The sequence below is a fragment of the Canis lupus genome, chromosome 5 (genome assembly GCF_003254725.2).
Source record: "Canis lupus dingo isolate Sandy chromosome 5, ASM325472v2, whole genome shotgun sequence".
NCBI lineage: Eukaryota > Metazoa > Chordata > Mammalia > Carnivora > Canidae > Canis > Canis lupus.
In genome coordinates this window covers 15873739-15899733 of record NC_064247.1, presented here as the reverse complement: position 1 = coordinate 15899733, position 25995 = coordinate 15873739, and the positions used below count along the sequence as shown (strand labels likewise).

General features: G+C 49.9%; 1 protein-coding gene and 1 long non-coding RNA gene across 2 annotated transcripts in view; one reads left to right on the top strand and one right to left on the bottom strand.

Annotated features, from left to right (window-relative positions):
- Positions 1 to 25995, bottom strand: part of DSCAML1 (DS cell adhesion molecule like 1) — a 344526-nt gene that overhangs the window by 297757 nt on the left and 20774 nt on the right.
- On the top strand, positions 21486 to 25033 carry LOC125755093 (uncharacterized). Its single transcript, XR_007410642.1, has 2 exons — positions 21486 to 21728; positions 21925 to 25033. It is a non-coding gene; the product is annotated as an uncharacterized LOC125755093 (long non-coding RNA).

The following is a 25995-nucleotide window of genomic DNA, read 5'->3' as shown; positions in this document are numbered from 1 at the left end:
AGCCCAGGCCAGGGCACCTGTTCCAGCTGGCACGTGGTACAAGGGCCCAGGCCCTCTCTGGCCTGCGGTTCCCTTGGAGATGTGATTGGGCCGGAACTCCAGCCCAGCTACTATGCTCAGGAATCCGGAGCTAGATGTCCTGCTGACCCCCATTCAGGGAGTCCCAACTACCTAAGGAAGTGGACAAGGGGCTGCAACATCTCCCTGACCTCTGCCCCCTCGATCAGGACAGGCCTACTACACTGCTGCAGGCAGCTGCAGGCAGACAGGAACTGGTCAAGGAGGTTCCAGCTGGCTCTGTGGTCCTGCAGCCCCGGACTCATCTTTTTTACAGGCCTTGTGTGGGCCCTGCCAGACTGAGGGAGCGGTTCTGGGGCCTTCCTCTCCTATGCAGGTGGAACACCCCCATTCCCCGAGAGGAGCCAGTGCCCAGGGATGCAGATAAGGGAAGGACGAGGCCCAGAGCTACGGCTTCCTCCTCCAGCACCCTGCACCCTGGTTCCCTGGTCTCATCTGGGCCAGATGGGGCATGAGCCAGGACGAGGGCCTGGAAACATGCTGAGAACCAGATGCTGCCGCGGAGCTGTGCCTTCCCAGGTAAATAAATTACACACCAAACACAAACAATCTGCTGTCTGCCTCGCCCCATTCAGAGGGTGGCATGTACACAGGAATGAGCCGTCCTCTGAGAAGTGGCTTTATATCCTTGGGGGTGGGGTGGGGATGGGGTTGGGCCTGGGGTAGGGGAGGCTGACACTTACCCCACACCTCCAATGCTCCATGTCTAATAGCCTGGCCATCTCAGGTCAATGGCTGGAAAGGGAACTTTAGAAGCGCTGCTGAGAGGCCAGCAGAGAACAGCATCGTGCAACCAGCAGACCTTAGCCTTCAGAGCTGGCCCATCTGCTGGGGAGGAGGTGGCAGGCAACCTGAATCCTTGGAGAGATGCAGAGGCCCAGACACAGAGGAATGCAGCCTGGCAGCAGGGGTTCCTAATGGGCTGGAAGCCAGTCAGGCTGAGCTGAGTCACAGGGAAGCACAGGTGTGCGGGGAGCAACACAGGCATAAAGCGCACCCCCTCAGGAAGCAGGGAATGCGAGGGGCTCCCCTTCCAGCAGGGAGAGAGTTGAGACCAAGTCCAAGGACCGATCAACAGGAGGTGGTGGACAAGATGACGGGGTCTGTGCACACTTGAGCTCTGGTGGTCCTTCATGGCGCAGACCCCCAGGCCAGGGGGGGACCCTGAGCAGGGCACAGGGACACACAGGGTGACAAGCCTGTGTCTGGCCACTGTGTGATGCATCAGGATTGGATCTGACTGACAAGAGGCCCTGACGGTTCATAAGTTGGGAGCCTACATTCTTCTTCCCCCTTTGCCTTCCACAAGCCACATGACCTTTCTGGGCCTGGATTTCTCACCTGGGAAATGCTGGTTCAGGGGCATCTGTGGTAGAGGTGCGAGAACACGGGGGACCCATCGTGTAAGAAGTGGAGGCAGCACCAAGGGGAGCCCATGCTCAGGGGCTCCCCGAAGCCCTAGGGGCTCTGTCTCCCTCCCCTTGCCCACTGGCCCCCTCATGCTGCACACCCTGGCAGTGTCCTTCCTCTTCACTGAGAGGACTGGGACGGGCTGGTCTGGGTGGGTAGGCACCTGTCTCTTTGCTGGGCCCGGGATGGAGACAGTGTGGAGGACAGTGCCCCTCCAGCAGAGTGAAAGGAGTACTTTCAATCTCTACCTGGGACAATAAATTATGAGAGGAGTCACTTTGGGGGAACTTTCAATGGCTTGAGACCAAGAGACTTGTCAGCTACTCAAAGGTGGTAGTACAGGCAGGCACATGTGTTGGACAGAGAAGGGTAAATGGTGCCCAGTAAACATTGACGAAGTGTCCGCTGGGTGCATCTACCCTGCCAAGTTCATGGGCTATTGCATGCATGCCAGTCTTCCCTGGGGTAAGCAAGAGAAGGATAAAAGAAAACAGAGGTTAGGCCTCTGTGCTGATTCTAATCCCAAAGTAAAGCCTCTAGAGGAAAAACACCTGGCTTGGGGGTCCAGAGACAGCTCAGGTCCGATCAGAGAATAGTACCTTGAGCAAATAAGCAGAGTCCTGTAATTTATGAAAATACCTGACTGAATCAGCTAGGTTGGACAGAGATTGTGCAACAGGACCACCCAGCCCAGCCCCTGTCCTCCAAGGGCTGGTGCTCACCAAGATGGCAGTGGGCTCACATGGGCTGGACAGCAGAGGGAGGGTGGTCCTGCTACCTTGCACCCGAGGGGGAAAAGCTTCCTCCCAGGGTGGGATGTGTGCTGTCTTGACCTCGGCCTTTGGCCCCAGCCTTCTCAGGGTCCCTGTCTAGGCCTTGTGCTTTTTGGGGGCTTCCCAAGGTTTCCACCTGGGGGAGGCCAGAGGCTGAGGGTGGGGGCCGGGGCCGCCCATGCATGCGTGTTTGTGTGTGTTTGTGTGTGCGCAGGCGTGTTGTTGGCACGGACGTGACTCTGCATTATCCAGGCCCGTAATGAGTCCTCATTGCAATGGGTTTGATGGAATAATTATATTCTGGAAAAACTGCAGGAAATTGCGTCCCACTTCTTAAAGGGCAGGATCATCAAACATTTGTGCTACATTATTTGCAGTCACACCTTCTGCTGCATCTGCTCCCTTAAAAAAAAAATCTCCAACTCCAATCTGATCTGAATATATAAATCTGAATTATCACAGCAAAGGCGATATGCTCACACCTTTTTTTCCTTTTTTTTTTTTATCTGTTGCCATGGTGATTAGATAAAATTCACGCCAAGTCTCCAGGGAAGGATGGAATCATTTCAGACAGTTTCTCACCCCTCTCGAGCTACTTCTCCCTGTAACATGCCTGGGCACCATCTCTGGGCTTGGGCAGGAAGACAGGCAAGAGGAGAAGTCACCACCTCTTTGCGAAGCCATGGATGAGCAGAGGAAAGAGCTCCTCTTTCAGAGGTGTTTTTGGTGCCAGGCAGGGCCCTGAGCCACAGAGCCAGCAACATGTCCTCAACTCACAGCTTCCTCGGCAACCCTGGAAGCCACCTGGGGAGGAAGAAGGAGGCTCCGGGAGGCGAAAGACAGTGCCCTCGTTCAAGGTCAAGGCCACAGAAATTGCAGAAAATAACCCAGGGCCATAGCTCTGCCCTCCCCAAGTGCAGCTAAACAAGAAAAGAGGCTTTCCCCCAAAAAGGAGAGTTTCGACCACACCAGCACTGGGTCTGTGTCTCGATCCACTTTCCATCAGGGCTTCCCTGGGTTGAGATTCTCACTGGGGCTAATTATCAATGGACGTAAATTTTTTTTTTTAATTTTTATTTATGATAGTCACACAGAGAGAGAGAGAGGCAGAGACACAGGTAGAGGGAGAAGCAGGCTCCATGCACCAGGAGCCTGACGTGGGATTCGATCCCGGGTCTCCAGGATCGCGCCCTGGGCCAAAGGCAGGCGCCAAACCGCTGCGCCACCCAGGGATCCCCAATGGACGTAAATTATTAAAAGGTTTTGCAGAAAAGGCACTATTGACCTAATTGTTATTTAACACCACCAGCTCATAAACCTCTGCCGTGTGTGTGCACGCGTGCGAGCGTGTGTGTGTGACTTAAACAATCCCGAGTATATTACAGAAGGCACAGTCTGCCTCCCTAACTCACACCTTCTCATTTCTATCAAAAGTCCCAATTCCAAGGTAGGGGAAACAGGCACTCTGAGCTCAGATTCTAGGAGGCCCCTTTACTGAAGCCTCAGGGAACTTGTAAAGGCTGAGAGCGGCTTCATATCAGAGCCACAGCTGAGCAAATGGGGAGCGCTTGGTCCGCCCAACCCTACAGGATGGGACAATACTGTGTATTTACTCAGGGGCTTGCATCATCAGTCTCATTAGTAGTTCCACCGAGAAAGAGGAAGGGGGTGGAGGCACATAAAATTTTAAGTGTACCTCTCAGCAGTGTTTTATCCCATGATGAGTTAGGAGAGAGAGGCCTGGAGGGCAGAAAAGGATGCTGGGTCTACCAGGGGGCTCCATCCAGACCCCTCCAGGCCAAGAAAAAGGCCACTGAGCAGGTCACGGGGCAAAAAAAAAAAAAAGGATCTCTGAGGATTAGGCAGAGAATGTATCTTTTCAGTTGCTCACCGGGACTGGGGACTCAAGCATGCATCAGGGCAGCTTGGGGAGATGACGGGCCTGGAGGCCTGGGGACCAGGGCGCTGTGGTCCGCTAGAGGCTCTGTTTTCTGCTCTGGGCCTCAGTATCCCACTCTGACAAAGAGGAAGCAGCAGCCTATTTCTGTCCCTGTGAGGAAATGCTGCAAATTCCAACATCAGGAGTGGGTTGGAACAAGGTGGTGAAGGACACCAGGAAGACTAAGCTGGCCCTTCCCCACAGAGGGACACCGGGGTGGTGAGCCAGGGAGAACCAGCTGTCCCAGGGGGGCTGTGACCCTGGGCACGGTGGCAGGGGTGGTGGGAACGCAATGAATGACATGGGCATGGGGGCTGAGTGGCCCCGGCTGTGGATCCTGCCCAGCGACCCATTGGCTCCCCACCTCAGGCAATGCAACCTTTCTAAGCCAGTTTCCTCAAATGTAAAATGGGAATAAATTTAAGACCTACCCCATAGGGTTGTTGTCAGGTTTAAATGGCATGCAAGCTGTAAAACTTTTAGCATAGTGCCTGGCATATAGCAAAGGCTCCACACACGGTAGCTGAGATGATGATGATGATGGAGAAGCATAAGGGTGACATCATTTTAGCAAAACGTGATGCAAAACAGCACCGGCTTGGGAGTGAGGAGATCTGCGTTCTAGTTCTCTGCTGTGTGTTGCTACCGTGTTTGGGGGGCATGTCACATAATCTCTGAGCCTTTTTCTCCATTTATAAAATGAGAGCCTACTCTGTTACAAGCTTATACAATAAGTTTTATTATTCTCCATCCTCAAATGAGAAAAGGTGGGCGTTGAGATGTCAAGCACCAGGAGTAGCACAAGGTCATGTATCAGTTGGTGGCTGAGCTGGGATTCAGACCCCAGGGTAAGAGGGTCTTCCCTGGGCTTCCAACACAACCATGACAACCTGAGATGACGTGTGTACACTCTTGTTGATGGTCAAGCGTGATACACAGCTAAGTTGCCACATTTCAGCAACGGTCGTGAGAATCACCTTGAATTGGCAGCTGAGACCTGTGACCTAGTGGGGCTTAGAAGCAGCTGCCGCTCACCCTGCCTGCTGCCAGGAGACAGACAGGAGGCCAGGGAGATTATTCTAGAGAGCCTGGTTCTAGTCTCAGCTCTGTCACTAATTACTGGACTCCGGACCGGATTACCTGTAGGTCCCCTCCCAGGAACTAAGCCTCTGTGATTCCAGGATGCATTCATGGGGGACCAGGTGAAAATGGCACTGCTTGCAAAGGAGGGCCCCGGGTCTGAGACCCAAGGACACCGAAGGGAGCTGGGGGAAGGCGGGGCCGCCAGGGATGCACGGAAGCAGCTGAGAAAGATGCTGGGGTCCTTTCCCTTTAAGAGGAGCAAAGATCCCTGACTTCTGGATTAGGCTGTGCAAGCCAGGAAGGGGGAGGGCTCAGAAAAGCCCCCTGAGTCTAGAGATTCAAAGGCGCCCTGCCCCTGTGTGATGCAGAAACTCTTAATTGGAGCTGTGCGCGCATCCAGCACCGATCACTCCATGATGTGCCGTTCTGAAGCACAGAAGGCAGCCCTTCATTAAATCCGACACCAGGGAATTAATTCAACTCACTGCCATCACTCTATCTCCGTCATCCTCTCCCCTCAACAGCCATTGCTCCTTGATCTTTCCCACCTTGGTGTCGAAAGTTCTCCTTGAGAAGGGATGCTTCCCCTGACCGTCCACTGCGCTAGGACCATATCTAGGGCCAGGCCCCGGGGCCCAGCTGGGGAGCGCAGGGTGGGTAGGGTGGGTGGGTAGGTGGGCGGAGGGATGGCTCAACACACAGACGCTGTCATCCAGAGATGAAGGAAGGAACACGGGCCGTGACGGATCCTTCTCCACCAGCAGCAGAAGAAGGGAAGGTTTGAAAGCTGATGGTGACAGCTTCCTGGCTCACCCCCTTTTAGCTATTCTTGACACAGTGACTTTATAATTAAAGTCCCCTCAGGAGGAGTCATGGGGAGATGGAGGAGGGAGGAAAAGAAGGAGCTGCAGGGAAGCTACCTGGGCCACTCTGCGTGGTCACAGCACCTCCTCGCCTGCAGGGAATCGGCTTCAAATGGACCCCCTCAACTACCTACAGCTACCTTCCTCTCTACCTGGGACATTCCAAGTTTCCTCTGGACTCCAAAACAGGTGACCCATGTGCAGGGATGGGGCAGGGAGGACCTGGGGCAGGCAGTTCCCCACCACCACCACCTGTGAGACTGGTCATCCCATCACAGGCAACATCCTCCTTTTGCCCCTAGTATGCCAAACCAATTTATCTTTGTTCCACCTGCACTGACAAGTGCAAAACAGTCAGGAAGCATTGCCCCAGGGCACCAGACTCTGAGATCTGTGGGTCCAAGGAAACAATGCTTCAAAAGCCTTCAATGACTTTCAGTAGAAGTCAACAGGCAGCACTGGAGACTGGCTTCTGCTTCTCCATGGAGCCCCAAGAGACTTGAGTCCAGGGTTTGCAAGGAAATAGAAAACACTCATAAGGCCAGGGACAGAGAACGTGGACGAGGTGAACGCTAATCAGATGATGATCAGGATTTAAGGAAGAATTTCCGTCAAGGAAGGAGGCAGATACCCCAGTGAAATCCCAGCAGCTGGTCCAGGCTCCTTGTTGAGGTGAGGGTTAGCCAAGGAAATAACCCCAGTGAAATAATAACCTCCATCAGTATCCACATTTTATAGGTGAGAAGGCCCTGAGAGGTATATAACTCAGTCCAAGGTGAGAGCCAGCCAGGATCCAGGTCCTGGCCTCCTGCCTCCTACCTCCTCTGGCTTGCTCGCTCTCTCCCACACCAGAGCTTTTCCCCTTTGGAAGATTCCTACCGGCTCAGGAATTCCAAAGAGACATCTCCTCGTGACTATAATCAAACCGTGGAGTCAAGTCAGAAATGCAAAACGAGACATTTTAAGGAGTTCTTGTTTTTTAACCTTCCTAAGAAATTCTGACATTTCCTCTTCTCCGAGTCAGAAAACCAGATGATGAAGTTTCCCCACTCATGGTTGGGGGCAGCCTCCACGTGCCAGGGCTGACACCACCACAACAAGGGCGCCCCTTGCAGCAGAGTGAGGAGGGCAGCCTGCAGCCTGTCCCCTGCCCATCCCTGGGATGAGACCCTGCACCTGAATCCATCCCACCTGTGCGCCCAGAGTCCCTGGTACAGCTCCAAGACCAGGAGGAGGGAAGCCCACATTTTGGTAAAACATCAGGAGAGGAAACAATGCTTCTGTGGGCCTGGGTGGCGCAGTTGGTTGAGTGTCTAACTCTTGGTTTAGACTCAGGCCATGACCTCAGGGTCCTGGGAATGACCTATATTGGGCTCCATGCTCAGTGGGGAGTCTGCTTGAGATTCTCTCTCCCTCACCCTTTGCCCCCTGTCTTGCTTTCTCTTTCACTCTCTTGTTCTCTCTCAAATAAATAAAGCCTTAAAAAAGAAAATTAAAGGAAAGGAGAAGAGGAAAGTACATCACCATGGATTTTCTATTAAATATATTAATACTCATCAATGTCAACACACTCTCTGAAATTGTGTGAAAGATCCAAATGACCCTTTGAATTCTCCCTCTTAGGAAGGTTAATTTGGGAAGTGGGAGGGAGAAAATTGGCACCAGGCTCCTTTCGGAGATGGAATTGGCAGCCCCTGTTGAGAGTTGGTGACAGGGAGGAAGGGCACGCCACATGGAAGGTCCTAATGAACTCCCCAGGGAAAAGGATGCCTTTCTGGGGCCATGCTGTCCTGTCTCCCCAAGGCCCTTGGGAAGGTCTGCAGGGGGCATGCAGGAAGAGTGGGATTTGGGGGAAAATCAGGAAGGAGTTTGAGGCCACTTTGGCTCTGCAACAGGACAAAGTAAAAGCACATCCCTGAAACACAGCGCATAGACTGAGAATTTGGCAGAGCTGAGAAACCGCAGCTGGGGACAGCTATGAGACCGGACCCTTCCTGGGGACTGCACATACCGTGGGGGAAGACACAGGACGTCTCCAAGAATGTGGAATTGAGATGAGAGGTGTTTTTGTAGCTTTTAAGAGGCAAGGGCCACTGTATCGAGATCTGGGTTATAGAAAAATATTATTGTTCTTATTTTAGAAATGAGGAAGTTGAGAAATTCAGGGCCCAGAACTCCTGAGTGCCAGTAAGCTCAGAAGGAGCCAAGGCCACAGGGTAGCTGATAAAAACCTGCTCCCAGCTGTACTGGGAGAAAGTATGTTCCAGCCTAGGAGGGAGCCCTCTGTTCATACCATTTGCAGCACGGGCCATCTCTCTGGCCTGGGTTTTGAAAGAAAAAAAAAAAAAAAAGAAAGATGCTGACAAACTGGAGCATGACCAGAGGTGGCACCCAGGATGACATCAGATCAGGTCCTAGAAGGGACGGCTGCAGAAACAGACTGCTCCAGCTGGGAGAAAGGGACACGGGGTGGGGGGTGCAGGACGGGATGAGGTCTGTCTTCAGCTAACCAATGGGTACTACCGGGCAAGAAGGAAAGCTCAATCTGTGTTGGCCCCAGGGGTACGGAGGGGGCAGAGGAAGGCCTAAGGAGCGAATTTCACGAGAGCACATTTCAGCCCAACATAAAGAACTTCATAAAAGAGGAAGCTGCTAGAAAAACAGGAGTAGCAGCGACTTTGCAAGGCACCTGCACTCAGATATGGACTTCCCGTTCCCAAACCACTTGGTGCTTAATCTCTTCAACACAGACCTGTAATATTTAGAAAACTGTAAGACAGAAAACAGAAATCGTTCCTAATCTCACTGCCCAGAGATAACCACAACAATCCCTAACAGTCTGGAAGCATTTCTTTCGAGATGTTCATCTATGAGATGTACACGTGTATTTTTTTTTAACCAGTTGGAATCCTATTACATAGATAAAATGTATTTTCCACTTAACATATTATGATCTTTTTCTCATATTAAAAACGCAGTGGAAAATTCCATCATATTATTGTACCCATAAACTATTTGCTCACCCTCCTCCCTCTTATTATCTTAGTATTTGGGACCTTTTAACATTTTTTTTTTTCACTGTTGTAAGTAACATTGCAGTCAACAGAAATCTTCACTGCCATCTTTGGTTACTTCTTAAGGAAAGAGCCCAAAGTTTACGGCTTTACGCTGCCGGCTTCACGCTGCCAAACTGCTTCCCAGAAAGGTTATACCAGTGTCTGATTGCATCGGCGGTGGGTGAGCGTGCCCAACGATTCACGGGCTTGCCAAGATCACCTCAAGGTTTCCCTGAAAAGAGTACTCCTCCATTTGAGATGAGATTGGATATGTCGCTTTTCAGGAATGCGTCTGTTCTAGGCCTACTTATGACAAAAAAAGGTAGGAACTCTGTCTCACACACACACAGGCTGGCACGCATGCTAATTCCGTGTTCTTTGGAAACTCTGGCAATATTTCCAGACCTCAGAGGACCTCGACACAAATCTACCCAATTGAAAAAGAGATGCATCCCTCCTTGTGTGGCAAGGCAGCTTCTTGAGGCCGGGATCCCGGGTCCAGTCAGGACCACAGAGGGCTCTGTGGTTTCCAAGGCCCTTCCCACCCCGTTAGTCCACCTGCGTGTGCCTCCCTGAGAATCCGGGGATGCAACAGAGCAGGGGAACCAGAGAGAGGGCAGGACAAGGGAAATCGCTGTTGCAGGATACACTGGGATAAAACGAGGTGTTGGGAGAGGTGCAGGAGGAGGTGGCAGCTGGTGAGCCCGGCCCCCTGCGCAGCACACCCTCTGTTCCCCCGGTCCCATGGGGGAGCCCCCAGGAGCACCTGGAGATCGGCTTTCCCTCTCAGTTTTCCCACTCACCTATGACCTGGGCTCCCAGCTTTCTCTTGTCATTTGAGCTGGAACTGTGAGTGGATCTCTCAAAGCAGGTAATTACCTAGGCCTCTCCCCCATCCCCAAGTCACTTGTCCCTCCCCAACTGGCCTGTGACATTGACTCACTGCCCCGCAGGATGAAAGGACAGATGGACAGCTGCCAGGACCCTCCCCAGCTCCCAGCTCTTAAGGAGGATGGTGGAGCCAGGGGCCTCCCAGCCTCATGAATATCAGGTTTTCTTCATTTCCAGCAGCTTCCCGCTGGCTCTCCAGACTCTCATTAAACCAGGAAACAGATTACAAGGGGATCCCAAAGCAGACAGATCTCTCCTCCTCTTATGTTTGTATCACTTTGAACCACTGCTGTTATCAGTTCTCGAGCACCAACCCTGCCCGAGGTGGCCCCAGGCAGAGGGCACAGGAACAGGTCGTGAAGAACATCACTGATCTGTGGGTATGTGTGCCAGCCCCTCCCCAGCTCCACAAACAAAGACTCCCTGGGATCAGCCCCCAAATCCCACACTCACAAACAATCCACTCTCTCTGCACTCCCAGACCCCCGGTCCTGGCATGTCATGGGTGCGGGGGACCCCAAAGTGTGACCCCGCCCTTCACCCCCACACTCTGCGTGTATCGTGTTGAAATAAGCACTTGGCTAATGAACTATATCCCACTTATAGAAAAGGGTAAAAATGATATAAGATCAGCCATGTTTATTTTGGCTATATTTTCTTCAGATCTTTTTAAGACATAAGACATTCTGCAAACAGTTGTATTTCCCTCAGCAAGAGCCCATTGCCTCCTTCCTCAGAGGTAAGCGCTACCCTAAATATGGTGTTTATCATCCTCATGCATGTTTTTATACTTTTGCTACATATGTATATATCCAGAAACAATGCAAGGGACTGCTTTGCATGTTTTCAAACTTTACACAAATGGTACCATAATGTACGCATCCTTCTGCGATTTGCTTTTTTTCCCCGCTCAACATTTTTTTCGTGACATGTCCAGGCTGATTTGTAAAGCTCTGCTTCATGCATTTCCCCTGCAGTATAGTATTTCATTGTCAAAATCTGGGAGATTTAATTTACCCGTATTGGTTTCCAATTTTTTGCTATCACAAACACAGTTGCCATGACAATTCCTGTTTTGCCCATATGCAAGCAGGAGATTCTTTAAGGAACATACATGTTGGAGCTCTTTTGTTGACATGTCTGTCTCCCCAAGCAGGACACTGTCACTGTGCCCCCAGTGCCCAGTATGATGGGGGCCCATGGGGCCCAAAGAGCATGTGGAATTGAACCAAGCTGAAAGGGATGTAGGGAATCATCTATTCCAGCCCCATCACTTACAGCTGAAGAAATGGAGATCCAGAGAAGGGACATAGAATCAGATCATGAGAGAGTGGAGCAGGAAACCTGTGCCCCTTCCCCCCATTCTGGCTCAGTCTCTATCACATTCTGGGGGGGTTGGTAACAGTCAGGTAGCGATCCAAACAAGAGAGGGAAAGGCAAAGAGCAGAGAGCCGTTCAAGAGATCGTACCTGGACCCAGGCACTCCCAGCCTGGAGGGTGGTCTCACACTTGGACACCCCCCGCCGCTCCGGATGAGGCCTCATACCTGGACATTCAGCTTGAGACCTCAGATCTGGACACCCTGCACCTAGACCGAAGCCTGACTTTTATGGTCTTGTTTGATGTAGCACTGCCAGCCCAGTGACCCGAGAGACCCAGACGTATGGCCTAGAGGTGAAGAGCAGGCCCAAGCATCACATGACTTGGGATTGAGTCCCCGCTGTACATCTTACTAACTGTGTGGCCTTGGGTGAGATATTTCATCTCTATGTGCTTCCTTTTCTTCATCTTTAAAGCAGGCTAGTAATCCCTGCCACCTTAGCATGACATTGGGAGGACTACACAAGGCCGTCTGTATAAAGTAATTCACACCGTGCCTGGCACATGGCAAGTGCTGTGGGTTTTGTTATCAGCCTCCTCTCCAAATTCCATGCAAGTAAGTGCAGCACCCAGGCACCCTGCGTAGCATCGCCTCACCTCCCACTCTGACTCTACTACCTGGCCTTGGGCAAACACTTCCCAGTTTCCTCATACTATCACTTTATTTATCCAGTTGTATAATTGCTGGTGGGGTAGAGCCTCTGCCCATTCATCATGGGCCACAGACTATGTAGAAACAGAAAATATCTCTGTCTTTAAAATGTGAAGTCACATCTGTAATGGTGCCTGGCTCAGCATCTGGCCCACAGTCCAGAAGCTGAATCACTGCTGGCCCGTGGTGCATCCCCTAGTATAGGAGGGACTGGTGGGAGACCTCTCCAAGCCCATGTGCTCATCTAAACTGGGAATGACCATTCCATGCTGTGCAGAAACCTTCTGAGAGTCAAAGTATAATATATATAAAGTACGCTATGAACTGTAAAAGCACAATACAAATTTAACTCACTAATATCATAAAAAGAAAGAGACTGTTTAGCTTGTCTTTAATCCCTATACTGCTTAGACTCTGAGGCCCGCCGGCCTGCTTGCCTGCCTGAAGGATGGATGCCCAGTGATAATTCCTGGGAAGTTCAAGGGTAGACATAGACTTCAGGAGATGGAGACAGATGATCTCCACATTTCTGGGAACATCCTTCATCGCTGAAGACCAAACTCCCCAAAGTCCTGACCATTCCCTGCTCACAATCTTCACTGGCTCCCCACTGACCTTTTGTTACATACAGTTCAGTACAGCATCAATGACTCCCCACCCTTAAATGTATCCTGAGCTCCCTGAAGAGCACACAGCCTTTGTTCTCAGCACTCTGGCACTTTACCCCAGTGGCCTCCTGTATGCAGAGCAGGGGTTTCCCACCCAGCTCCTCACTAGAATCACCTAGGGGGCTTTCACAAATACAGATGACTGGGTCTTACCCTCCAGGGACCCAGACTTAATTGTTTGAGATGGGCCTGGACAGTGTTTTTTTAAAGGCTCCCTAGGTGACTCTAAAGTTGAGAACTGACAGGTCTAGAACACTCTCCCTGCAGGAGCACGGTCTGCCAAAACAATCCATTCCCCAGGACCCATGGGAAATGCTGCTTCTTATGTGGCGCCTGCTCTAACCACACGAGACAGGGCTCCCAACCTCTGAGCCCCCAGAGGCTGTGCCTCTCCTGTGCCCTAATCATACTCTGCCTCGTTGGGGTCACCTGTGTCTCAAGCTCAACCTGTTTACTAGGCAGCAAGCCCCTCAAAGGCAGACTCAGTTTGCTACATCTTCTAGGCCTCCGCCCACCCTCCCTAGCCCTATACCTCATAGTTCTCATCAAATAGCCATTGATCCGAGGCTGTCCACAAAATGCACAAAACCTAATTCACTCTCAATTCAGCCCAGAAGATGAAGAGGGAAACTGGGTACTGTCCTCTGGTCAGGAGAAAAGGCCAAAATCTGTACACTCACCCAGACACACTCCTGAGCTCCATGCTCCTATGGTGATGCCCTTCTCTTGGGTCTCTGCTCTGGGGTACACCTGGGAGTCTACACAGGTGAGTGAGTCTCCTCTTTCCAGGGGCAAACTATTAGTGTGAACACATGAAAAGATGCTCATCATCACTCATCATCAGGGAAACGCAAATCAAAACCACAATGAGATATCACCTCACACCTGACCGAATGGCTAAAATCAACAAGACAAGAAACATCAGGTGTTGGCAAGGACAGGGAGAAAGGAGAACCTTCTAGCGTTACTGGTGGGAATGCAAACCGGTGCCGCCTCTAGGGACAACAGCATGAAGGGTCCTCAGAAAGTTCAAAATAGAGCTACCCTAGCATCCAGCAATCACACTACTAGGTATTTACCCAAAGGATACAAAAAAAAACAAAAACAAAACAAAAAAAAAACAACTAATTAAAAGGAAGACACGGACCCCAAGTTTACAGCAGCATTATCTTATGGAAATAGCAACTTATGGAAACAGTCTAAGTGCCCAGGGATCGATGAATGGATAGAGAAGATGTGGTATGTATATACAATGGAATATCACTTGCCCAGAAGAAAGAATGAAATCCTGCCATTTGCAATGACAGGGATGGAGCTAGAGAGGATAATGCTAAATGAAATAAGTCAGGCAGAGAAAGACAAATACCATGTGATTTCATTCATACGTGGAATTTAAGAAATAAAACAAGAAAAAGGACAAAAAGAGAGAGGCAAACCAAGAAACAGATTCTTAATTAAGGAGAATAAACTGATGGTCACAAGAGAGGAAGGGGGGGTAATGAGTGAAACAAGTGATGGGGATGAAGGAGGACACTTACTGAATCACTGTATTGTACACCTGAAACTAAGTTCACACTGGATGTTAAACCAGAATTTAAAGAAAAACTGGGTGTGAGTACACATACGTACATATTCAATATGTACAAATCATGTCATGCATACTATTTATACACATACACATTTTAATTAAAAATGAGTTTCTTTGGTGTGTAAAAAGAGGAATTTCTCCAAATCCCTTGAGAGCCTCAAGCAAAGACCCTTGGGAATCACGGTCTACATAACATAGCATCTTTCACACAGGAAGTGCTCAAAAAATATTTACTAAATTAAATAATGAACTGAAAATCCAACCACTGATTGTTGCTCATGCCAATATAGCCATTTAGACAGATTCAGGGGATGAAGCCAATGTAAGATATGGCATTGCCAGCTACAGCCTGATGGAGTCTGTGCCTTTTCCTGGGTGCAAGCCCTGAGGAGGTACAATCGCCTCTCTAGGCTTGTGTCAGGAACAGCAGACTCTGAAATACCCTAGGTACAAGCCTTTTCTGGGTCCCACCCCGAGGGGTGGTGAAGAGGGCCCCCAGGCATATGCTCTCAGAAGGGATTCCTTTGCTTGACAAGGTCTCAGCCAGCCCACCAGACCACCACGCAGAGGATGAGGGTCATCCGGCATCTGGCGGTCTCCAGTGCCCATAAGTAGCTGACCTCAAAGCCCAGGCTCCACTTCCCACTCCACCTCCACTCTCATAAGCTTCGCTCTTTCACTCTGTCATCTGCTCTGCAGACTCTCTAGGATTCCAGCAGATTCCATGTTCCTAAAGATGTGGGTGTTCAGGTATGTTCTGATCCTGACATGGAGGGGAGAAGCCTCTAGGTGTGAGAGAAAAAAAACTGAGTTTAGAGGCTTTTGTGCCAGCCTCTGAGCTCCCACTGCCAGTCTGGATGCAGAAGGCTGCTCCTGGTTCTACCCATTCAGCATTCCACGGAGAAGGGCAGGCCTCAGCTGACAAAGGCCCATGCCTAGGTTCCTGAAGTTTCTGGGCACAACAAGATGCCTGCTAGAACACAAAAGCCAACATAAGATTAGGGCCTTCTGGGAAATACCCTGCCCCGACATGAGGGTCTGTCTCCCCAACATTCTACCCCTCCCTATGCGTTCAGACCTGAAGGCCAAGTGACACCACCCATCCATGTAATAAGATCCCAGCTCAGGGATGCCAGGATGACTCAGTGGTCGAGTGTCTGCCTTTGGCTCAGGTCGTGATCTTGAGGTCCTGGGATCGAGTCCCACATCGGGCTCCCCGTGGGGAGCCTGCTTCTCCCTCTACCTATGTCTCTGCCTCTCTCATGAATAAATAAAATCTTCAAAAAATTTTTTTAAAATTTAAAAAAAGACCCCAGCTCAGTTCCATATTCACTCCTAGTTGCTCACCCCTAGATACCCACAATCAGACACCCACCGTCGGATGCTTCCACCAACTCGCTCACTCTTCCTGGAGCCTTTCCTGCCCTGGAGGAAATGACTAATCCTGGAACAGTTACCCTGCATGTCCAATCAGCCACAAAACAAAGTTGACAACCTACATATAAAGGATCCATAGGTTACAAACAAAAAACACCAAAAAAAAAAAAAAAAAAAAAAAAAAAACAAAAAACCCCAGATCTATATAGAAAAATGTTAACTATACATGGAAAATAGATTTTTCTCCATACAGAAAAAGTACTTGACTTCTAATCTTCACAACTGCTGAAAAGAAGGCTCAGAGAGATCAAAGGACCCCAAGGTGACATGACAAGTAAGTGGAATTGGTCTCACCAGGCCAGAGCCTATATACTCTCAGCTTTGCTCTATAGCTTTGTTCCCTCAAGAAGAGGCTCTGAGCAAGCCCTGCTAATCTGAGGCATAACGGGACCAAACAAGGGCTTGACCAGCAGCCATACCCTTCCAAATCCGAAGGTCAGTCACCACCACCACCACCACCCCCTTAAACCTCCCTGGTAGCCATTCAACAAACCATGTCTGCATACCTACTCTATGCTGGGGCACAGTGAGGCTTGTGGCATTGTGGACACAGACTCCGTGCCCACAGCTACACAGCACAGGCCCCTGCTTGGTACCACAACCCTGTACCCACACGGCTCAGGTCCTGGCCTGTGAGGTCTCCTTGATATGCAACAGAGTTCAAAATCACAGGCTTGGCAGGACGTTCCATCTATACATAGCTCTACCATTCTGTAAGCACCGTTGGCTTCTTCTGAATAAACGCTACCCTACATTAAATGCCAGAATTCGGCAAGCAATACCGCATGTTTGCAATGAGATTGAGAACTAAAGGCAAGATTGATTCTGATGTGAACACCAGCAAAGCAAATGGGTTTTTGAAAACCCTATAATTTCCCTGCAACCCTTGACTTCACTAAACACACATTTTTAGACTACAGCACAGTTAGGTAGGCATTAAACAAAAATGAGGTAGTCTAATGATGATTTATGTGTAGGATAACCTTCTATAAAGAATCCCGCTCTGATTTCAGGGTAACTTACAGAGGTGCCAACTTAACCAAACAATGCCACTTGCTCCACGTCCACTGCCACGGCATGATCTCGGGGCAAAGCGTTTGCCTGCAATTGTCTTAAATCTGCAGAAATTCACCCAGTGGGTGCTCTGGAAATGCGGCACCTGCCATGAACTAAATGGAAAAGCAAAACACGACACATGCATACACCGCCAGAGGCACCTGTGAACACAGACTATTTTGCTTGACTGTGGAGCCGTGGCTGATGGTTCTGGAACCAACCAACTGGCGCGCAACTGCAGAGCAGCCTGCCTGCCGGGAGATTGGAAGGGGTACCGGGGAGTTGTGGGCCTGCAGTCCAGGTGGGGCCTCATGGGTTCCTGAGGTGCAGGCATCAAACTGGAGTCCCTGTATCCCCCTTCCTGGCTCCCTCAGATGGAATTGAAAGACTCAGTCAAATGATGCCTATAAACGGGCTTTGTAAACCAGCGAGCTCTGTACAGAGGAAAGGTAACACAGGCCACAGGGCATGGCTTAAGAGGTGGCTCAAGTTATCTCTAGGAGCTGACATCACACTACCCTGGGCCCAGATCCTCACTCTGTGGCCTTGAGCAGACGCCAGAGCTTGCTATGCCTCAGTCTCCTCATCTGCAAAATGGAGCTCATAATGCCAGCCACTATACAAGACACTGTCGAGGATAAAACAAAATGACTCATGAAAAGCACCGATCACCTAAGAGTGCAATGATGGATCACTTCTTTTCTTATTAATCATGATAATCACCATGATTCTCATCTCAGTTCAGGCCCTCCGACTAGGGAGAGAATCCCTCTGCTGTTTCTGAATGTCTCCCTGTCATCTCGAACCTGCAAAGGGTGGTTTATGGCTTTAAAAGGTAGGATTTTCTCTCTGCACCCCAAAGAAAGAAATTAAGGCTGTCTTAACCTGATGCCCCTTCCCCATCAAAGCAAACAATAAACAAGCAACAACACTAAAATCAAGGGCCGGCTGCCTTTTTCTCTCTGCAACTGCCTTGGTGAGAAAGTGGCAATTGCCTAGTGTTCCTGAGACTCCCTCAGGCTGGAAGCACGAAAGCCTGTCATAGGAAAAGAGTCTGGTGTTGGGGTCCAAGTGCAAGGCTCTGCCACTGAGAAGCTGTGTGACCTGGAGCAAGTGGCTTGGCCTCTCTGAATCTCATTTTCTTTATACCTACGATGGGGGTGGCAGGCCTGCCTCGGAGAGTTAAGAGGAGAATTCAATGAGAGGCTATGCAGGTACCTGCCACAGGGCCCCGCAGACACACGTGTCTTTTTTTTTTTTTAATTTTTTTATTTATTTATGATAGTCACAGAGAGAGAGAGAGAGAGAGAGGCAGAGACACAGGCAGAGGGAGAAGCAGGCTCCATGCACCGGGAGCCCGACGTGGGATTCAATCCCGGGTCTCCAGGATCGCGCCCTGGGCCAAAGGCAGGTGCCAAACCACTGCGCCACCCAGGGATCCCGACACACGTGTCTTAATACACGTTTACGTCCTCCTCTTTTCCTTCTCTCCTGTGTGCGCCCCCAAGCCTCGTTGCACCTGCTTCCTCGCCTGTAAAGTGGGGAAGGCAATAGGGGTTACCGTGAAGAGCAAATGAGATCATGTGAAAGCACTTTCTATGCTGGACGGCGTCATGGAGATACTAGTTAATATCGAACCAGGGTTTGAGCACATTGAGATTAGACCAGGCAGTTTGAGGAAGGGATCTCTGCTGCGCTGGCACCAAACCACATGCCTTCATTACCTTCCCTCAACATAATTTTTATCGGATACCGTGCAAGGCACAACTGAATACAGATGAAAACCACAACATCTTGGTCGTTTGTTTCCCTCATTCTGCCCAGATCCCATCACAGATTGTTGGACTTAAAAATGCCACAGCGGCCCTCTATCTGGCCCTAGTCCCATATGGACACCTCGTGATCTCCTGTTCTGCTGCCAGCCCAGCACCCAGCACCCAACAAGGCCCAAGGCTGACAATGTCATGAACCTGGGGGATCATTTCCCCGCTGTGTTTAGGCCACCGCTTCTCCACCTGAGAATTCAAGTCTCCTCAGAGGCTTGATTTCCATCAAAAGCATTCCGCACACAGGGTTCATTATCCCCATTTTACAGATGAATAAACTGAGGCTTTGAAAGTAAGTCACCCAAGAGCACCAATTAGAACTAGCAGACCACAGCCTGCCTTCTTCCTGCTACATCCCACTACCTCTTCTAGCAACTGTCTGCTCCCATCTGTTACCCAATTTTCTACTGGGCTGTCTTGTGGATTTTTTTTTTTTTTAAGATTTATTTATTCATGAGAGACACAGCGAGAGAAGCAAACATAGGCAGAGGGAGAAACAAGCTCCCTGCAGGGAGCCTGATGTGGGACTCGATCCCAGGACCCTGGGATCATGACCTGAGCCAAAGGCAGACACTTGACCACTGAGCTACCCAGGTGCCGCCCTTCTTGTGGATTTGCAGCAGTTTTTATATATTATTTATTTATTTATTTATTTATTTATTTATTTATTTATTTATTTATTTTTGTTATTTTCTTTTTTTGCAGCAGTTTTTAAAATACACTTTGCGTGTCCTGTTTTCACGGGGCGAGAGAATGTAGTGCTTAGGAGCATAAATAATGGAGTCTGAATGCATAAGGTTAAGCTGTGGCTCTACCATTTACCAACTTTAGGCAATTCACTTTGCTTCACTGTGCTTCAGTTTGTTCATCTCTAAACTGGGGGAGTAACAGTCCCCACCACATCAGATTGCTGTGAAGATCAAATGAGCTAAACACATGAAGTGCTTAGAACAGGGATCTGGCAACCAAAGAAGGGTTTAATATGTATGAGTCATTATTATGATGTTGCCCCTCCACACATACCTTTTTTTTGTTCTAGAATTGGCAGGACGTTCGTGTCCTGGCATCCTTTTCAGACTGCTCTCACCACTTCATTCACCCTCCAAATCACTCCATCCTCTACTTGCCTGCCATTGCCTCTGCTGCCACCTCCACCCGAAGCACTCTTTCTGCCCCGTGACCCCAAGAATGTACTCCAAGACTGGACTGCAGGCCTCCCTTCCTCTCATGATGCCTCACTAGGCCACCATCAGAAAGCATCACGACACAATCTCTTCGTGGGAAAATACTACAACCCTTGTCTGGAGCTGCTAAAGGGAAGAAGCAGGTCCCAGGCAAGTGCGACTCCTCTGCAAGGCTTGACCCTGTGCCCATCACCCGGCAGGGGCCCAAACCCCATTTGTCAAATTGCCTTGAGCACACATTAGCCCAGACTGACCATCCCAAGTCTTTTTCTCTGTGGCCCTAAATAGTCAAGAGTGGAGATCTTCAATTTTTAAATTTTTTTAAAAATTCTATTTATTTGAGACAGAGAGAGAGAGAGAACAAGAGAGAGCCGTGGGGGGAGGGGCAGAGGGAGAAGCAGACTCCCGGCTGAATAGGAAGTCAGATGTGGGGCTCGATCCCAGGACCCTGAGATCATGACCTGAGCCAAAGGCAGGCGGCTCCACTGACTGAGCCACCCAGGTGCCTCCCAGAGATTCCCAATTTTGCATCTAAACAGCAGAGCATCACAGGAGGAATCCATAGAAGCCATCTCTCTCTGAGTCACTCTGAAGCAGCTCAGTGAAATAAGACCAAGGACCACTCAACTTAAACCCTGTGATGCCACGGAGTTTCTTTGTGACCTTACATAGGCCTGCTTCCTTCTTCCTGCCACATGACAGTTCAGTGGGGAAGAGACTGGTATTTTGTCATCTCCGTTAATCATCTTCTATGAGACTGGAAGGAAGAGGGGTCTGGATAAAATATGGAGCCTGCCCTTGCTGGTTATATATTCTTGTAATGAAGATAACACAGATTTCAAATTTACAGGACAAAACACAGTTAGTGCCTTGAGCAAGGAACCCATAAAGTCTGGAGGGAGTTCACAAAAGGGTCCCCTCAAAGAAGGTTAATCAGGGTGATTTTTAAATCCATTCAAAGCAGAAATTGGGAAAGACATCATGGAAAAAGTGGTATCTGAGCCAGACTTTGAAAGATGGGCAGGTTTTAGATAGACAAAGAAGTCTGACAGTAAAAGCACAGCACCCCCTGAACAGTTAAAATAACACACCCTGAGAATATCAGGAGAGAGGGGGTGAAGAAGTGGGGCCTGAGAACATATTGGTCTGGACCTGGGTTTATCAGCAAGTGTGGAGGCTGGGCTCCAGGACCTCCCAGGCCCTTCCAGCTCTGACAGTCTGTGACTCCATTCGTTTGTGGCCTAGATGCATCCAAACTGGTTTCCAGGCACCACCCAGCTCACTCCTGTCTGCGCCATCCCCTGTTCCAAGTTGGTGTAGACATATGGGATCGGAGGTAGTCTCAGTACCAGCCTGAGTGAAATGCAATTAATACGCTGAATCTGCATTCCAAAGCAAACCACGATCGTATGTGATTGTTTACTGTGTTGAGATTATCCATCCCTGTCCGTCAGAGCTGACAACATGAACGGAATCCTAAACTCTCAGATCAGGACGGTCTTTGTGTCTCCCCCTGGGCCAAAACCAGAGCCAGCGCCCAATAAAGCCTCCTTGTTAGAATAGTTGTTTTGTTCACTGATCTTTCAGCTGGAGATCTGCTGCCCTTCAGAGAAGCCAGAGCCTCTGGTCACTGAACACACAGCCAGAGGTCAGTGCAAGAGTGGGTGACACGTTTCGATCCCTGGGCAAGTGCAGAAGACAGGGACGGACCCTCCTCCCTTGTGAGAACCTGAGGACCGTCCATTCTCAATGAGGATCCTGCTCTGGAGAGGTAGCAGAAAGCAGAACCTGGAGGACCTGGGTTCAAACCCAGGCTGCAGCCTTTATAAGCTGCGTGACCTTGGGTAAGTTGCTTAATTGCCCTGGACTTCCGTGTCCTCATTTATGAAATTAGAAGGAAAAACAACAACAACAACAACAACAACAACAAAGCCAAAAAAATGTTATCTCTTCAAGGGTTATTGTGAGGATTAGAGATAATTTAGGTCTCAAAACATGATAGATATTATCATTAATCTTATTATTATTATGCTGTGACAGGTGCTCGGAGGGCCCTGGGGATAAAGAGATGGAGAGACACAGCTGTATCCCCTCCTGCAGCGAAGCAGACACAAACCACCACCTATCACACAAGAGGAAATGGTGGAAGTGCGCCAGAAATGGAGCCAGAGGAGCAGGAAGTTCCATCGGAAGGCCTCCTGGAAGGGGACACACGGTGGACCAAGCTCAAAGGCCAGAAGAGGAGGAAGGTAGCAATGAGGAGAGGAGAGGAGAGGTACAGAGGAGAGAGGCAACCAAATGAAAAGAGGTGTGGAAACCCAAGAACAGCCTGGAACCCTGAGGACCAACAGGAAGGGGGGCTCACCGACTCTTTCCTCAGGCAAAGGTGGGCTGCGGTCCAGGAGCACCACCCGTTAGCCAGAAAGGACCCCTCTGACCAGACTCCTTCCTGCCCCTGCCTCTCCCCTCCCCCAACGCCCAGGGTTCCCAGCCCGGCCTTCCAGAGCCCCATCCTCACAGACGAGGGAGCCGATCCAGGCTTGTCTTCCAGAGCACCATGGACACATCTGGCCCGCATCTGAGCAGTGTCCAAAGCTCCCCTCGGGGGCCCAGACAGCCAGTCAGGATGCTGGTGTAGAGCATGCTGGGAAACTCCCACAAGGAGCCCGCATCGATATAATCAGGTCTGGTGGAAATTAAAAGCTATTAGGAACAGGGCTGGATTTATCTTTATATCCAATAACATGCATCGTAATGGTGATCATGCAGATGGGAAATTAAACCGCATCTCGGCTTCACTGGAGGCCTTAATTTTTATTTATGCTTGTGCACAGCCCTTTTGCCCTCTTACCCCCCACCCCACTCACTGTGGAGAGCCAGTTCTCCTCAAGATCGAGGCCCCCAGGAGAGCAGTAAACGGTAGGAACCTGCCAGCTCGTAGGTGAGAGGCTCTGTGCTCTTACGTCTTTAAATAGCCCAATGGAAGGAAGAAAACCAGCTTGGAGAAAGGGAGTGGAGGGGCAGATATAGGAGGTAGCTCTGGGGAAAAGTACCATTCGGGGGAAAGGTTGCATTTTGGTTTCTCCAGCCTCTACCTGGGGAAAGCACGATCAAAAAGCTGCTTAGAGCTTCAGCAGGGAGGCTCACCTGCCCCTCCCAACTGGGGACAGCTGGGAAGGCTAACCTGCGAACAAATACCCAACTCACAGAGCTTGTTTGGGCACCAAGCCTTTAATTCCTTCCAAGCCCCCTCAGAGAGAAGTGTTGAAAGGCAGGCTCCTCGTTCGCAGGCCACCCCCTTGGGCCCTCTCCTCGAAGGGCATCTGCTCTCCTCAGGGAGATCTCTCCTGGGACCCTGAGTGACCTGCATGACCTCCCCATCCCTCCTCCTGCTCTCCAGCACCTGCTCCTGTTGGCCCTGTGGTCTGTGGAGGATCTGAACCCAGACCTGCATATCCAGAGATGAAAGTCAGCACTTTCCCTCTGCTCAAGAAGCCGACCCTAAGGCATCAGGGAGGAATAAAGGGCTCCTTGATCTTTCCTTAGCTCCAAGGCAATCTAATTATTAAATCTTCCCCCACCATGAGAAGCTGCCATCCAACCTCCAGACAACACACACACACACTCACACACACACTGGGTACAGTGTAAGTATGGATGGCAGAGAATCCTATTTTTATGAGGGAAAAAAACTAACAACAATAAACAATTTGCATTTTCCAAAATTACAGCATGCAGCATGTGAGCCCAAGTTCTGGCCTCTCATCTATGGAGGAAGCAAAACCCCAGTCTCTGGTTCTCATGGATTCCTCCGGGAACGTGTTAGTTGGATTTGTGTGCTTTGGAAAGTCCGTCCCTGGATCTAAAACATAGCTGTAGAAGGATCTAGAATGATTATGGATGGTGCCGAAGGGCTGGGCAGGGGAGGAGAATTCTCCAAGGCTATCATAAAGAAAGGGGTGCTACCAAACCAAAGTTTAGCGGAGTCCTGCAGATTAGCATCAAGCCCCCTTCCCTGGTAATTATGCCCTTTGGGGCCACCAGCCACGTCTTGACAACAAAGATAGCCCTGAAGCACCAACTACAAGGGTCGCCTTAGGGAAGCTCACTGCCTCCAGCTCCTGAGCACAGGAGTCAGGTAAACCTTCCTTCTCTCCGGTCTGAGCTGGACTTCATACCACCCCATGCCTGTCGCACTCACCCTTAACATCAATACTGTTCCCACATTCCTCCGGAACTCTTCCAACCATCTGCTCCTGCTCCCCTGGAACATTTAGTGAGCATCTGCCCTGCACGCACAAGGTGGTGCTTTAGAAGCCAGGGATGTGTGGATGAAAACAAGCCAGTTCCCACCCTGCAAAACTCAGTCTAAGGCTGAGGCGGGGGTACCCAGAGCCTGTTACACGGGAGAAATGGATACACTGCAACAGGAAAGAGCAGGATAAAGGGAAAGCACTCTTGCTCTTCCTCCTGCCCCTCCTCATCATCATCATTATCACCATCATTGCCAACAGCTCTCCTCAGTGGGCGGAACATTTTATATATATTAACTTCTTAAACCCTACACATAGGGTCATCATCCCCATTTCATTACAGTTGGGGAAACTGAGCCACTGTGGGACAAATGACTCGCCCAGCTGGTTAAACAGTGGAATGAGTCTCAACCCAGGCAGTCTCATCCCAGAGTCCAGGCTCTCCATCACCGCACTCAACTCGATTCCACAAAGCCAACACGGACTATTTTTACCCCCTTCCTGAGAGGAAATGTGTGCTGTAGACAATGCATGCCCTCCTTGTCAAGAGCCCACATTTAAAGCCTCAGAGGAACACTTTCCTGGATCCATCTGTATGGGTACTGGGAGGCAGCTATGTGCAGGATGAGTGCACAGGTTGAAAGAACAGACATGAGTTCAAGTCCTGGTCCCCTGCTTAATAGACACATTACCCAGAAGTTACTTGACTTCTGTGAGCATTTCCTCTTCTGCAAAGTGGAGGGGAAAAAAAATACACTTATGGACTTTTTAGGAGGATAAAATGAGATCACACGTGAAAGTTTCTTAGCCAGTGCCTGGCATATAATAAACACTCAGAGGAAAATAATTGTTATTTAATAATAATAATAATAAAATTAATGATCTTATTTTAACAAGTAGAACTCTTGGTCCATGCACTCAAGTGTATAAGAAATACCACATTTCTTTATGTTCTGCAAAGCACTTTCAGTCTGATTCTGTTGGATAAACAGGACAATCTTCCTCATTGGGGCTTCCCCCAGGGATGCCAATGTCTGGGGTCTCTCGCCAGCTGGGTATCCCTGCCTGCGTGATCCCTTTGGGTCTTGAGCTGTGCACCTCATGCCTTATTTGGACACAAGAACCCTGGCTCCAGTCCCAGACCCCATGGAGCCACACACAGCCACCCATTGTGGGGTCCAACTGCTTCCTCCAGCTGCACCCACTAAGCAGCCCACAGTCCCATCCCCATTCCTGGGATTCGTTCGTCTCCTGTTTGTTCCTTGTCCTCAGAGACTCTCTTCCCCAGCCAGAACACCCACCCTAACCTTTCCTATTAGCTTCTGGTTTTACAAAAGGCAGGAAGAGCAGCTGTCTTAAAGTAGATTCCGATTCCCATCCTGCTACAAGCTCCGAGGCCGGGAAACATAATGGCCTGGCCATCTGCTTGGAACTGAGAGTAGGAAAAAGTACCAGGAGCAAAACACAAATTAATGTCTCAAGAAGAGTATCCTGCCATGTTAGCTGTAAATATGCCTGAGCATTGGCGCTTCTCCTAGCTATGTATCAGAACCATGTAAAGAGCTTTAAAAATACCAACACACAGGTTCTTCTTCAGAGATACTGACTTGGGGTTGGTCCCAAGCATCAGTGTTTTCCAAGAGCTCCCCCAGGACTCAACCGTGTAGCAGGATGAAGAAGCCCAGCTTTACAGGTATCACGCACAGATGTCTGCCTCCCCCTAAGTAACCTGAAAACCTGGCAACTAGAATCATTTCATACGACCAACAATGGGACATGATTGCTGCAGGGGCGTTCGGCACCTGGTCAAGTTCCTCCATTTCACAGAAAGGAAAAACCAAGGTCCTCAGTCGAGAAA